Source organism: Ammodytes marinus (assembly GCF_949987685.1).
Source record: "Ammodytes marinus genome assembly, chromosome: 14".
In the NCBI taxonomy this organism is placed as follows: Eukaryota; Metazoa; Chordata; class Actinopteri; order Uranoscopiformes; family Ammodytidae; genus Ammodytes; species Ammodytes marinus.
The window spans coordinates 9,277,959-9,292,495 of record NC_137218.1 but is presented as its reverse complement, the minus strand read 5'-3'; positions in this window follow the sequence as shown (position 1 = coordinate 9,292,495).

The following is a 14,537-nucleotide window of genomic DNA, read 5'->3' as shown; positions in this document are numbered from 1 at the left end:
AGGAAAAACTCAGACGGTTGCTATTATGATATTAATGATTTAACAAAGGGTTCTTGCTGTGTTTGTCTGGCTGACAGGCTGACTCATTCTCAGCCCTGGATATTAACAAGTCTGTTCTACTCCAAAACCATCACGTTGATTGAAAGCAGTGATGAGGTCTGCAAAGGGGAAGACCCCAATAAGTTCAGCAAAAAAAATGAATATTTCAAAGCCTGCTTTAAAAATGCTATACTTGTTACATCATTGGTCAAAACTATTGACAACTTTGCTATGACAGAACAGTTGTTTTTCTGTCTCTCACCAAACAATCAACAGAGTGGCAAAGAGTTCAAATGCAGCCCGGAAAAACAGCATTGGTTTACTGACAAATAAATGCAGTATTGATCGTTTACATCGCCAACGCATTTGATCATTGGGGTCAGAATAAGCCCTGAAGGTCATGTGATCAAGACGCCTTAATTAAATATTGCTTAAAATACCAACTCAGACGTGAGCATGGAAGTTCATTATTGGCCCTGGGAAAAGTATGTGTGACAAAATAATCTTAACTCACTAGCATTTTCAGAGTATTCAACCACTTCACACTTACTTTACAGTCCAGGTAGTGAGAGGTCTTTATATAATGTTGTTTATTCCTCTATATTCACTGCCTTTCATTGACAACTTACTTCTCATTTAGCCTTAGCAGCAACAAGCGATTTTCATCACAAGTCGATCACTAATGGCCGGTACTTAACTTCAGACTTTTTCCACTCAACATATTGAATACTTTGGGTGAAATGGAGAAATTAGACAATGGCTTATGGACTAAAATGTGTTAAGTAACATGTCGAGACAACCTTGAATCACAGCACCTTTTTAAAATGTGACATGACAAAACAACTCTCAGCAAAAGAACCAGCAGAGGAGCGAGGTATTGACTGCTTAAAATGGACAGGCAGATGGATGCTAAAATTCACTGCAGAACAAACAGATATGCCAGATGACCTTTCCGCGACCCCTTTACGAATTCATCCCTCTCTCTCTCTCTGCTGACTCTTTCTGCAGTTCCTTCATTCAGTCAGAGTAGACAGCGATCACTATTTACCCAGAGATGGGCTTCTGGTGCTCTGAGCTCAGCCCGCTGTGTTCATATGGGACGCAGCGGTAAAGGTCATTTCTGGAAGTTCAATATAAGTGATCAGAATTTTAAGTTTCCAAACCGCGTCGCCCACATCTTGTGTGTGCCCTACACTCTACAGGGGAATACAAAGGACCTATCAGGAGACAGCAGTGCGTCTCTGAAATGAGAAGGATACGGAATTAAACGGAGCAAGTAACTGGTCCTCCCCACTTTCTGTGTCATTCATATTAAGTGCTCCCCATTGTCATAAGCCTCGTGTTAATCATGTTAAATTTCTCTGGGTATGAGTGTGTGCGTGTGTCAGTGCGCCCCGGCTAAACCCATGAAAAAGAGTTTCATCAGTTTCAATTTAAAACCAATCTTGTCCGCCCCATCAGAATGGGAGTGTGCGGTGAAAGAGCCGACCCATAAGAGCGTGACTCGCCATTGGTAATGCATTTTTACCTATGTTTTGGAGAATATGCCAGATTATATTTCATCGCAAAATTTTAAAAGCCAAACAAATCAAAGTCACCGGGCGTAAGGAAAACAAAATTGCAAAAAGAAAGGGGAGGAAGGGGGTTTGGTTTACCCGAGGGGATAGCTTTGTTGTGTGGAAATAAATCCTGCTCATGATTAGACAAGCTCTGCATGGGGTTCAGAAGATGGGATGCCAAGGATTTAAACTGTGCATGAGTGGGGCATTATAATTGATATGAAAAATGTAATTTATTCTACTTAAACGTTACATGGGATTGTCATCCAGGGCACTTTACGCTTCGATTATTCAGAGCCTGACGCGCCACCTTGAATTCAAGATTTTAAAGGATTGGGTCATGTCTGCTCTGGGAATAGGAGGAAGGGAAAGAAAGCATACATATATTCACACATATTTGACTATTTCCATGTGTATTCTCCACCTGAAAGTCCCAAGAATACCACACTAATAATAATGCATGTCTTCTGGAAGTTTTAAGTACACCTTGTTCTAACCACTCTTGAATTAAAGATTTTCAGTTTTAACAAGCACTTTTTGGTTTGACATCTGACCTGTGTTTGCAAAACACAAGAAGATTCACTTGAAACCGGCAGAAGAAACTGTTTGTCCAGACACTACTCGCTATGAAGCATCAGCGCCTGCAGTTGGAACCATCCAAATAATCTCTCTCTCTCTCTCCCCCTCTCGCTCTCCTCTGTTTCTCTCCTCTCTCTCTCTCTCCCCCTCTCGCTCTCCTCTCTGTTTCTCTCCTCTCTCTCTCAGCCTATTTACTCTCTAATAGGCCTTAATTAACATACTGTAAAACACATCTTTAATCTTCTTAATATACCTGCTGTGCCTGTGTTAGCAAGCTACAGGAATGCCTTTGAACAAATACTACAGCAGTAATGCAGAAAGAGGAGAGTGATGGGCAGTAAACCTCTCTGAATCTTTCTGCACACCGCACATGCTTCCTCCTCTTTTTCAGTATTAAGCATCTGTGAACAGCAGGGAAGTCAAGTGGGTTGGGATTTTACCAAACGAGCTGCTTTGAGCACCCTGTGCCAGCAAACACTCACTCAGCTGAAATGCTTTGGAGCAAGACCCTTAACTAAGTCTGACCTTTGAACTTACAAAAGTTATGTCCGGAGAAGTTCTCTACTAAGAGCATTCAAGTCTCACATTCATCACATTAATACAATATTCACGCTTACTTTGAATGTGCAATGCATACGTTATTATCTGCACTTTGGTTACTTCATGTACAAAGTATTTCAGTCCAAGAGTAAGCATCAATACTGTAAGCATATCCAACAGAAACGACTAGAAGCTTAAAAATCCAATCCCTTTTGAACTGAACCACAAAATGACAGCATGCAGCATGGGCTCTGTGTAACTGAGTATCGGAGAGGGAAAGCTGATGACAGATTTTATTTTTCTGGTTTTAAGTCAAAAAGTCAAGTACATGTTTATGTTGAACGTGATGTGTCTAAACCCTGTCTGGAGACATGGTTGAATAAGCCTGTACACTAAGAATAGCTTAACATTGAAGACCTGTAGAAGCGTGTGAAAACTCTTCCTCAGCCTGGCTACACAACAGAGGATTAGACCTTTATTGTCATCTTTGAAATGTTAGCTCTATCCAACTAACATGCATGACATACTGCACACATGCATTAATGCACAAATGCTGATTCTAGCTCATTCTGACTGCTGCGGGGTTTAAGAAGCTCAGCAGGGAGATAGCACTCCAGATGCCTTTCTCAACTCTAATGACGGGATTTTTACAGTAAGGAATTTTAGTGTGTGTGTGTGTGTGTGTGTGTGTGTGTGTGTGTGTGTGTGTGTGTGTGTGTGCATATATGTGTGCGTGCATATATGTGTGCGTGCATATTTGTGTGCGTGCATATCTGTGTGTGTGTGTGTGTGTGTGTGTGTGTGTGTGTGTGTGTGTGTGTGTGTGTGTGTGTGTGTGTGTGTGTGTGTGTGTGTGTGTGTGCAATGTGCATACACATATGAGCCTGTATACTAGTGTGTCTTCAATGTCTGTCTGTCTGTGAATGTGTGAGTCATCCCGCTATTAGGCTGTCTGCAAGGCACAACAAGCAGCCATAATCTGCTGGACAGCCGCGCTGTAATGGCTCTGCGCGAGACAGCTAATAAGTTACACACCAGATTGCCAACTGCAATAAGCTCAACTGAGTCACTACATCATTATTTTTCTAGGCGCATTGACTGTGACCCCGGGGTGCACTGCAGAACTGCTCTGACATGATCTGGTGCCCGAAAAAAAATAAACACTGCAAGAGTCATTTGGCAAAGCCTAAAAACTGACGCTTTGTTTTGTATCAGACCCCTTAATAGATTTGTTGTGCTGTGCTAATGAAATGCTTTATCCTTTGTTTAACCATAATTGTAATCAAGTTAACTCGGTGGGGACTAAATGTAGCCTCAACCTTTGTTCTCTTGCCACAATTATTCCAACTATTGAACCCAAGAAATCAATGGACACAAAATGTCAGAGGTCCACATTAGGTCAACATGCTTTCTTGTGTCCCCCCTGCAAAGAAAAACTGATGTCTGACGGTTGTATGTTACTATAACTTGCCTGAGAGCAAACAGATCCAGCTGCGAACCGCTGCCATTTATATTCTCATTCAGGGGCTGAGGGCAAGATATCGATCCAGCAGGCTCTGCATGTGTGCCTGCCTGGCCTGCGAGATGTGTGTTTGCATGTGAGACTACTACGTGCCAGAGTTGAGAGTTGGAGGGGCTGTTGGCTTTGTATGGAGCTGAATGGCTGGGATTTACTACCAGTTTGTCCACAGATAGCAGTAGTGATGAATGGCCATAATTCTGTTACTGGATGTTGGCCTCCCGTATCTGGTTCCAGGTAGAGAGGAAATCCAACAAAACCCCATTAGAAAGAGGCTAGAGTGAGAGGGGAAAGCAAGAGGCTGGAGCGTTTCCAGCACCATGGAGAGCTCCGGCGCAGGCTAGGCTGTATCACAGCTGTGTGCGCGCCGACCAACGCTCATTTCCCCCTCCGCTGGCAGTCACGGAGGCTTTGCTGCCGCTGCGCCGGCTCTCTCTCTCTCTGGTGACACTGATAGAATTCTCCCATGAGAGAGTGGACTGAGGCAGCTCATTTAACACAATCACACAAGAAAATCTTGCTTTGTTTAGGAGTGCCCCACATCACCACCTCCCGCATTCATTCTTGTGAGTTTTTGCCTGCTGGTAAGTATAATTAAGGCTGTACGTGTTTGATTAGGACACTGGTCGTTAAAAGATGAAGTCTTTCAAGCGTCCGGACAAATAATTGGAGAAGCGGTGGTAAGTGGGCACGTGCATCCAATGTCACAGAGCGCGGAGAGGGATGTGCGTGTCTCACTATGTTTTCTTATCAGTCCCTCTGCTTCTCAAGCAAAACCTGGCGCATCCGGGCAGAGGAGTCCTATGGTGAAGCCATTTATCAAACACTGCCCTGTTGTTTTCGTGCAGGTATAGAGCCGTTGAAACGCTTGTTTACGCACTCACAAAAATTGGCATCTAGTCGTATTGAATGATTAATCGCAACCCATGTGACGCCAGACAATAGGCGACATACCAGGCAGTGTAGTTAAAGACTGTCAGAGATTGTCATTGACATCGCCCCATGTGCTATAAGGCTGCACCTCACACATATCCTCCTGAAGCTCTCCTCCTTCTCTCTCTCTCTCTCTCTCTATTATTGATGCATTTCTCCTCAGCTACTCACAAACTAATTTAAAATTAAAGCACGCCACTGGCATCCTCAACACAGTTTTCATTCACTCACACACACTCTTGATGCAAATAGTGATGGATGAAGCAGCGTCATGCATGCACCCAAAACAACCAAACTTGTTCAAAGAAACCAGACCCAAATATACGCCTTCAAGCAACATTGGAGCCCCTTATCCCCGCGTTAGTAAAAACAGCGTCTATCTTACCTGTGTTATTTGGAGGCAGGAAATAACGGAAATTTTAGCAAATATGCCGTATGCGTCCAAACTGCGCTCTTTTAGTTCCAGTCCTCTCCGGCCGCACTACAGGGCTTAAAGGGTTCAGATGAACTGCGGGCGGCTGTATCAGAAGCAGTAGCGTAAGTAGCGACGTGTAGCTCGTCCCAAACACTCAGCAGCAGCTTCCCATCCTCCGGCTCGTGTTCCTCTCAGCACTGCGCTCCTGCTCTGCCCTATTTCAACTCCTCTCACTCCGCTCTCCTCCTGACGTCAGCCGCTGCACGCCGAATGCGGTGGGGAGGCTGCACCTACAGATTGGAAAGCGACACCTGTGTGTGTGTGTGTGTGTGTGTGTGTGTGTGTGTGTGTGTGTGTGTGTGTGTGTGTGTGTGTGTGTGTGTGTGTGTGTGTGTGTGTGTGTGTGTGTGTGTGCGTGCGTGCGTGTGTGTGTGTGTGTCTAACTGTGTGCGTGTGGACATTCGAATTGTGGAGAAACACCAACTGCAGTGTTTAGAAGTGCCTTTAGTTTTTTTCAGGATGATAATTTTTAGGACAAAAAAGGATTTGTTTAAAAAATGTTTTAGAGACTAGATTTAGGTTAAGGTTTTGTATGAATTCTAGACAGTTTTTAAGAAAAAAGTACAAGTGTAGTAGATTTAATATCTGTGTAATATAATAAGTAGCTATAATATATGCAACCATGTCTCATCATCATTGGAAGCACAGTAATCATCTGAATGAAATCCTGTGACACAATGACAAATGGTGCATGCTCACATGTTACATCCTTCTTTTTATTTGAAAAAATAAATTCAAAATAAAGATGAAAATTCAGTGATGATGTGCATGGACTGGAGGCATAGCCATGTGAAGGACAGGCAGGTATAATGTCCCTATCATTAGTTTACAGTGAAACACCTGGTTGTGTTAGTGCTGCACATGTACAAAACCATTACAATAGAGCCATGCCGCAGCAACAGTGTATTTATAGGAAATATACACATATGCTTGTAACTCCAACTTCTTACTCCTGACCAGAAATGGTCTTCCAAACTAATCTTTCTCTCTTTCTATATATAGCCTTCTCTTTACCCCTCACTATCAACGAGGGAAGATGTATAACTCTGCATACACACCGTCTTAAAAAGACACAAGAATGGTGGCGGCGTCCCCATCAAACTTGCATGTGGCACTAAAACATTTATGCTCAATGTAACATTTAGAGAAAGGAGAAGAGAAAAAAGTAAAGTAAGGAACTTTAGTCATGAAGTTGCAATACTTGATTCCCTACAATGCTCCAGGCTGCAATAAGAAAGCATATAAATGTTAATGTTTTTTTTTTTGTTGCTTTATTTTAATTTCTGCCTTTAATTTAAATGATGAAGCATGTGTATCGAAGACAGCCCTATACAACAAAATGTTTTAATACTGTAGGTACGAAACGACTATCAAATCCGCCATGCAAATGTATGTGTCTTATTGGTATATTGTGAAAGGGTGAATGTGTTGTTTATTCTGTAGGTGTTATGATTCTGGGGCATTGATAGGTAATTACAAGGGTGTGTTTGGTGTTGTTGCTATAGGGCATTTACTAGTACGTTGTAAATCAAGTTTGATAGATTGATTGATTGATGTTGCTCATTTTCACAATGCTTCTTTCTTTATTTACAGCTGTCAGCTCCTCACATTAGACTGTAAGGTGAGCATAAAGTGATCAGTCATAAAGGTCGACCAAATGCTCTATTAAAATCCCACTACTGGACCACTGAGGAAAAAGTCAAATTTGATCTAATGATTTTTTTCCTTCCTTATTTGAAACACAACATTTGTATTTTCTTTTAGAACATACCCTTAATGTTTCTTTAGAACACCATGCAAATTTGATCCCACCCCAAATTCTCTTTAGAGCACCTGAAACATGAAGACGACAATAACTCAAAAACACGTGAGCCAACTATTTTTCAATCTTTGTTGTGACATACTGTACTACTGTATATTGAAACGGCATGTAGCTGTTGATCTCATAAACAATTTCTCCTCCTTCCTGAAGTCTACTTACCAGATGAACACAAACAATAATCTTATGTGAGCTGAAGGACAACTTAACAATATACTTATTTAATACATATTAACACACTTTTCACAAGAACACCTCATTACACCTTCTTACTTTTGCACAAGGACAACATATGAACGCACACACACACATACACGGTTCTCACCATCACACACGCCTTAAACCGTCTCTGGGCCACCACAGTGGAAAAGCTCAGATCCACACTATTGACATATGCATATCAAATCTATTCACAAAACCAACAGCTCCCTGGGCAATGCAGAGACGATCTCAGACTGCCGTAGGCGTACCCTGAGCGGTAAATCAATCACACCTAAATGGCGCAGATATGAATCGACCCTCGAGGGGCTCATGTAGACGACACACCGTGTATTGCATCGCAAGAGGAACATCACGTGCATTTCACCCACAGCTACACCCGTGGCTGTGAAGAAAAAAAACAGTTTCAGAATAGAGCAGCTACGGCATTGTTCATTATCCTCTCTGTCATTTGCTCAGGAGTGTTTGTGTACAAGGAGTCATACGTCGGAAACAAAACGTCTTCTCCTCCTCAACCTTAAAAGGCACTCGGGCATGTGTCGGCACTAAAAGGTCTGTTACGTAGCTGCCCCCTCCGCGACAGAAGCACCAGGAGATAGAGCCATAACTCTTCTTTATGTCCTATTCCTCCAACTCACTCACCACTGCAAGTACTGCTGTGATTCACACACACACACGTTCATCATTTACAGTACACGGGAGTCCCGTGATACTGGACTAATCTAAACTAAATATAAACATTGTGTTTATGTTCATTGTGTATAAAAAGTAATGCAGATATATTTTTAAAGCTATGGAGCGTACATTTCTCTTATGAATGAATGTGCATTCAATTCAAGCCATTGCCAATGAGTTGACAGACAGTTGATTAAGGCTAGCAGGTGCACAACACACTCAGTATCTCAATGTTTACAAACTGTTGTAGTGGGGCGACATTGGCTCAGCAGCTCAGGCGGACAGGAAGTGATGTGTTTGACATCACCTATGAGAAAGGACAACAGCAGTGTTTATCTTTGGAGATGAAGAAGTCTGTGCCCGATCGCATAATGCTTACGTCATGTAGATATGCAGACAGTGTTGTTGTTATTACTCAGAATTCCTCAAGGGGGCAACAGAAGTTACGCACTATGACTTTAATGTTTATGAAAGATATCCAAGATGGGTCTCAATTAACAAAGCACTCTAACTGAACTAGTGCCAGACCAGAATGTTGATTATGCATGTTTCTGTTAAACCTCAGATTATGTTCAACGGCCTTTATACAATTCTTGTTTTCTACAATACTAGCGCATCACAACTACAACGTGGTTGAGGTTGGGGAATGGTCGTGGTTATGATAAAAACAAAACTATGGCTAAGGTATGGTTATGGGGATTGGAACAACATCTAAACATTTATTTTGTTACCTCTTATTTTGCTTAAGATTTCTTTAATTGCTATAACCACCAGTGGGGATTCAAAGACGCACAAAATGTTCTTTTCCAGCATTCCTCTCCACATAAGAATTGTATCTCCCATAGCGTCAGCCTGCCCGCCCAGGCGTGAATCCCCATTGGACGTCCATGTGAAGATCAGCGTATTACGGGTCAAAGGTCAGTTTAGCTGAGCTTGCTGTTATGGATCATGCTGCAGAAGCCTCAACTTATGGGGGTTTCTCACCCTACACCGCTTCATTAACTGAAAACTGTATTTAGCATTTCTTTTTATTTCTAAGTTTATTTTCAATGTCACACAAACACTAACAAGCAGCCACACAATTTAAGACCACTTTGTGCACCCACATACTACAGTATATTCTGCCACCGTTGACCAACACTGCTGTTACTAAGTGGCACACATTCACAAGCATGCACTTACATCCTGCACTTTATTGAATAGAGCTGTCAGAGAAGTCGGTACTGTATCAGTTGCAGTAGTGTTGTTCAATGAAACAACCTGCCAACAGAAGGGGAGAGAGAGGCAGTGCAGACAAAGTGTAGTGCTAGCTTTTCTTTGTAGCCTCCAGCCACAAGGTTTCTCATGGACAAACCAGGGCTTTTGATTTGCTATGCAGCCTCCCTCCTCTCTCTCCCTTTATTTCTCTCTCTCGCATTTCTCTTAACTCGCTAACATTATTTGTGAAGATGAAACTATATGATGATAGTATCTAATGTTTTTGTATGTGAGCACACACACACACACACACACACACACACACACACACCAATGCGTGCCTGCCCTGCACCCACATACGAACAGAAGTTCATTTCTCACTCTTAGTCCCACGCCTACACATCACACACCTTATTTAATGGTCTTTGTTTCCTCCTCCTGCCCAGCTCAAAATGTGATGGCAGAGCGGGCCGACCGGGTTCCCCAGATGACCATTGAGATAGAGCAAACAGATGAAAGCAGCAGTAAGACGCTGGCGGTAATGGCGCTACAGCTCCGGCTTACAGCCCATATTTCTCCCTGATGACTCCGCTGCCCTGCCTCACTCTGACACCTGCAGGAGTTGTTAGTATTATAGACGCAGGGATACTTATAGAAGAAACCAGAGCTGGACACACATACACACAAGCTTTTTGAGACATTAAAAAAAGGTTTATAGGTCGGTGCCCTTTCGGTTTAGTATGCAGTTTCACATTTTCATTATCTGTGCAATGAAGCAAACACACAGCTGTGCATGTACTATTATATAGGATATGTGGCCTTGAAAGGAATATGTAAATGATGCTAATGACATACCATTTACAATCTCAGTGAAGCTGTGGAACATGGATTTATTAGTGATTGCTAACATAATCTCATCAGTGATAATCATGCAATTTGTCACTAAACCTGAAGTGGCTCTCAAATAATAAAAGATTTGAGTGCCTTCTTTTCTTAATTCTTTAAAGAAGAAGCAGAGTCCAAATCGTTAAGTGTCCAGGCCAAAGCCGTTTCAAACGACGTATCCGCAGCCATCTTTGTTGTTTACTGTCACGACTTTGAAAACGCAGCACTGTTGTGATCACATTATGCTCGCCCATTTCAGATAGTACGATTTGATTGGTGACTTGGAATGTTCTGACATAGTTAATGAGCTCCAATTGTTTGTGCCCAGAGCAAATTGAAATGTGCTTGCGGCAAGTCTGGATTTCCAGGGTAGAGACAAAGCTCTCTGGTGGGCAAAGGAATTCTGACTTCTGCAACAAGCAGTTCTGTGCAAGACAGGAAGATATATTAGCAATAAAAGTCCACAGAAAAGGGTAATCATGGGGTGAATGGATGAGTCAAATAAAGCCTTTGACACTGAAGAATGCTGTCTGATTCTCATTTTCTACTGTCAGTCAATGTTGGCTTCTTTCATCATTGATCAATGACTTCATCTTAAAGGCGATTACAAACAATGTATTTTAGTGTTATATTTCACATTGGTGAGCAGTTAATCATTGACTGCATGTGACTCAATTGTGATTTTAACAATGCAATCTGAGCCTTTAGGAGATCTTGGTTAAAGAACTGAATTTGTAATAAACAGCATACATTTGGCACTGCTTATTTCACCTCTAGTTTGTTATATGAGGGCTATGTGAACATTATCGACCCATTAATACATTTTGGTTAAAAAAGAAGGCCAACATTTTAAATTCTTTATATGCTTTCAGTTATTAATGGACCAATGATTTCAACTAAATTATGTTCCCTTCCCCCTTCCAAAAAAGAAAGAAACTGAATAATGCTTGGAGGGCTGTTGTACTTTTAAAAAGAAAAACATACGTTTCTGCCTCCAAAGGCATGCCGATTACAATCAGTGCCTAAAGCAGGTTAATATGCTTCAGCTTGCAGAGTACTGTGAGCTTGCAAGCTTGAATGTGCAACCCAGACACATTTATGGATCATTTAGACAGCCTTGCAGTAACAAATCTCAAACACTGAGGTTAGTTATGATGTAACTGTCACAATTCATCAGTACTGTATGTGCCACTTTTATTTCCAATAATTTCCATCTCTTACCAACTATTTCTGGGAATTCCTTACAGTATTTCCTCCTTTTTCTGATGTATGACAGAGATTGAACTTGTGTTTTTGCTCCTTTCACTTTGCCGTTGATGAAATCGAATGTAAGCGGAAACTAGATGATATCACATCACTCAAAAAATATTTGAAACATGTTGTAATATCAGGCGTTAACTACGATCCCTTACATGGAACTAGAATCAGCCTTAATTCATTGGTTGGTCTGAGAGAGTGTGTGTGTGTGTGTGTGTGTGTGTGTGTGTGTGTGTGTGTGTGTGTGTGTGTGTGTGTGTGTGTGTGTGTGTGTGTGTGTGTGTGTGTGTGTGTGTGTGTGTGCTCACATACAAAAACATTAGATACTATCCTCATATAGTTTCATCTTCACAAATAATGTTAGCGAGTTAAGTATCAGGACGGCAGCCCATTTCTCCTTTCATCGGACAGCTGGCACACTCTTCCCATCACCACCATTCCCCACACATTATCCTGTATTTTGGTGTGCACAGCCCCCATTAACCTAGAAAGGCAGTAAATCCTCTTGTTTAACAGTTGTTTTGGGGTTGGTTCCTCTCTGAACACAAATCACCCCCAGTGGTTGTTCATAAAATTTGATTTTCGTTAAGATTTCACATTTTGGTGCAATGCATTAGCACTATTTAACACTCAAGTAATATAATGAAAATCGGGCATGTTTTGTTCAGTTTCATCTGCTTTACCTTGAAGGGTTGAAAAACACACAGCCATGGGGCCAACGGGCCTAAATTGTGCACAATATGACCATCACTTTTCTGTAATAGAAATTCATTGCAATGTACTTTGCTTCTTCATTGCACCTCAGAATTGCCACTTGTCTTTTTGCTAAAACCAGAACAATCAGTTGCCTGACTTTTATGCCTAGTCATCATCAGGGGAATACAATTGGACTCAAAATTCATTCTATTTTGATTTCCTTCATTACTTACTTACTTAGGCCTTTAAGTTCCCTTAAATTTCCTTCATGGTTATTGTTAAATTGACTACTACTATACTGGAATAAGATTATAATGACAGAACCTATGACTCATCGCACAATTTCTTTAAGCAGAAAAAAGTTTTAGAATGCTCTAATAAATTACCACCCCAAACTGAGTAAATAAAATGGATTTTCCAGTAAATATATACATATCAAAACATAGCACACACAGCTGCAATAACATCGTCACTATGATTATAATGTGGCCCAGGGGTGTCTGACTGCATCCCCGTCACTTAGCAACATTATTCCCATAAAAGGGATGGGCTGTCTGAGGGGATTTGGCCCGTTAAAAAAAGTTAGAGCATAATCCCAGACAGTGAGGGCAGAGCATGGCAGGGGATGAAAACATAATAATGGACAGAGGGGGAGGAGGGAGGGAGATGGGGAGGAAGTATCGGGGAGATCAATGTGCAGTGTCACTGTGGGGGTTTGGAAGAATAAGCTTTGTTTAAAGCTGGATGTTTACTAAATATTTAAAAAGGTGTATCTAAAAACGTTTCATTCCGGAAGCACATACTGTACACTGCAGTGTTTATGTGTGAAAGCTCTTTGTGTTGTGTTTTTTGAAAAGCTGTATGGCCTTACAGAGAATGTATCACAAAGAGCACGGACCTCTACATATTTATCATGATGGCATTTTGTTGGATATTCAAATATCATACATCAATAACATACACATCTGGGTACATGTATTTTCCATATTTTCCACATGAAATATAAGACATTACATGTGAAAACTTTGAAGTCTTCTGTCATCAGCACCCGCACCACAGAATTGTTAAAGCAAGTGCCACAAAACAACACAATTTAACGTTCAAGTGACAGAGCAGCCCCGTAGCCATAGTAACTCTGATGGGAACAAAGCTTGAGGTCAGGGGAAGCTATTAAAGTGATGAAGTTTGAATAAGGAGGAGATGGGGGTGGACAGGGTCACCAAAACATCTGACAAAAGCATTTAATGTTACTGTAACCATGACAACGAAGCTCTCAAAGAGTTGACAAAGTAAGGGATTTAACCCAAACCACAATCTTTTCCCTTTACCCAACAGAGCCTAAAACTAACCAAACCTTAACCATAGCATTTGTCAATTCATAAAAACTGATTGAATTTGAGTTGTAGTCATTTTAGCACCGACAGACGCTGTCATCCTGCCAATGTGGGCTTCAGAAAATACATCTATGTGTCATTCTAGAGGGCAAACACTCTGTAAATTGTTGTTTAATTTGTGTAATATGATTGAAAGCTCCACAACAGAAACTAAATAGACCTTGAAGTGTCCTCAATTGCCGTTTCGGAGGTAAAAAATAAATATTAAACCTTACTTACATATGTTGTTCGAATGGTAACTTCATTGTAACTGTGTATGCATCTGTGTTATATTCTCAAATATGTTTAAATGTCAGCTACTATGTGTTTGTGAATCTTGTGGCCTCGTCTTATATACAGTCATATGAAAAAGTTTGGGAACCCCTCTCAGCCGGCAACATTGCAATGATTTGTTGAACCATGTACAGATACACAATCTGCAGCCAGATGTTCTTGCAGGTCTTTGGAGGTGATCTTTGGGTTGTGTGCAACCATTCTCACAATCCGCCGCATATGCCGCTCTTGTACTTTTCTTGGTCTGCTAGACCTGGGTTTAACTGCAACTGTGCCTGTGTCCTTCCATTCCCTGACAACGTTCCTTACAGTAGAAATTGACAATTGAAACCTTTGGGAAAGCTTCTTGTAGCCTTCCCCTAAACCATGATAATGAATAATCTTTGTTTTTAAGATATTTTGGGAGCAGTTTTGATGGTCCCATTCTGTCTCACTTCAGCAGAGAGTCAAAGAGAAGTGCAACTTGCATTTAGGCACC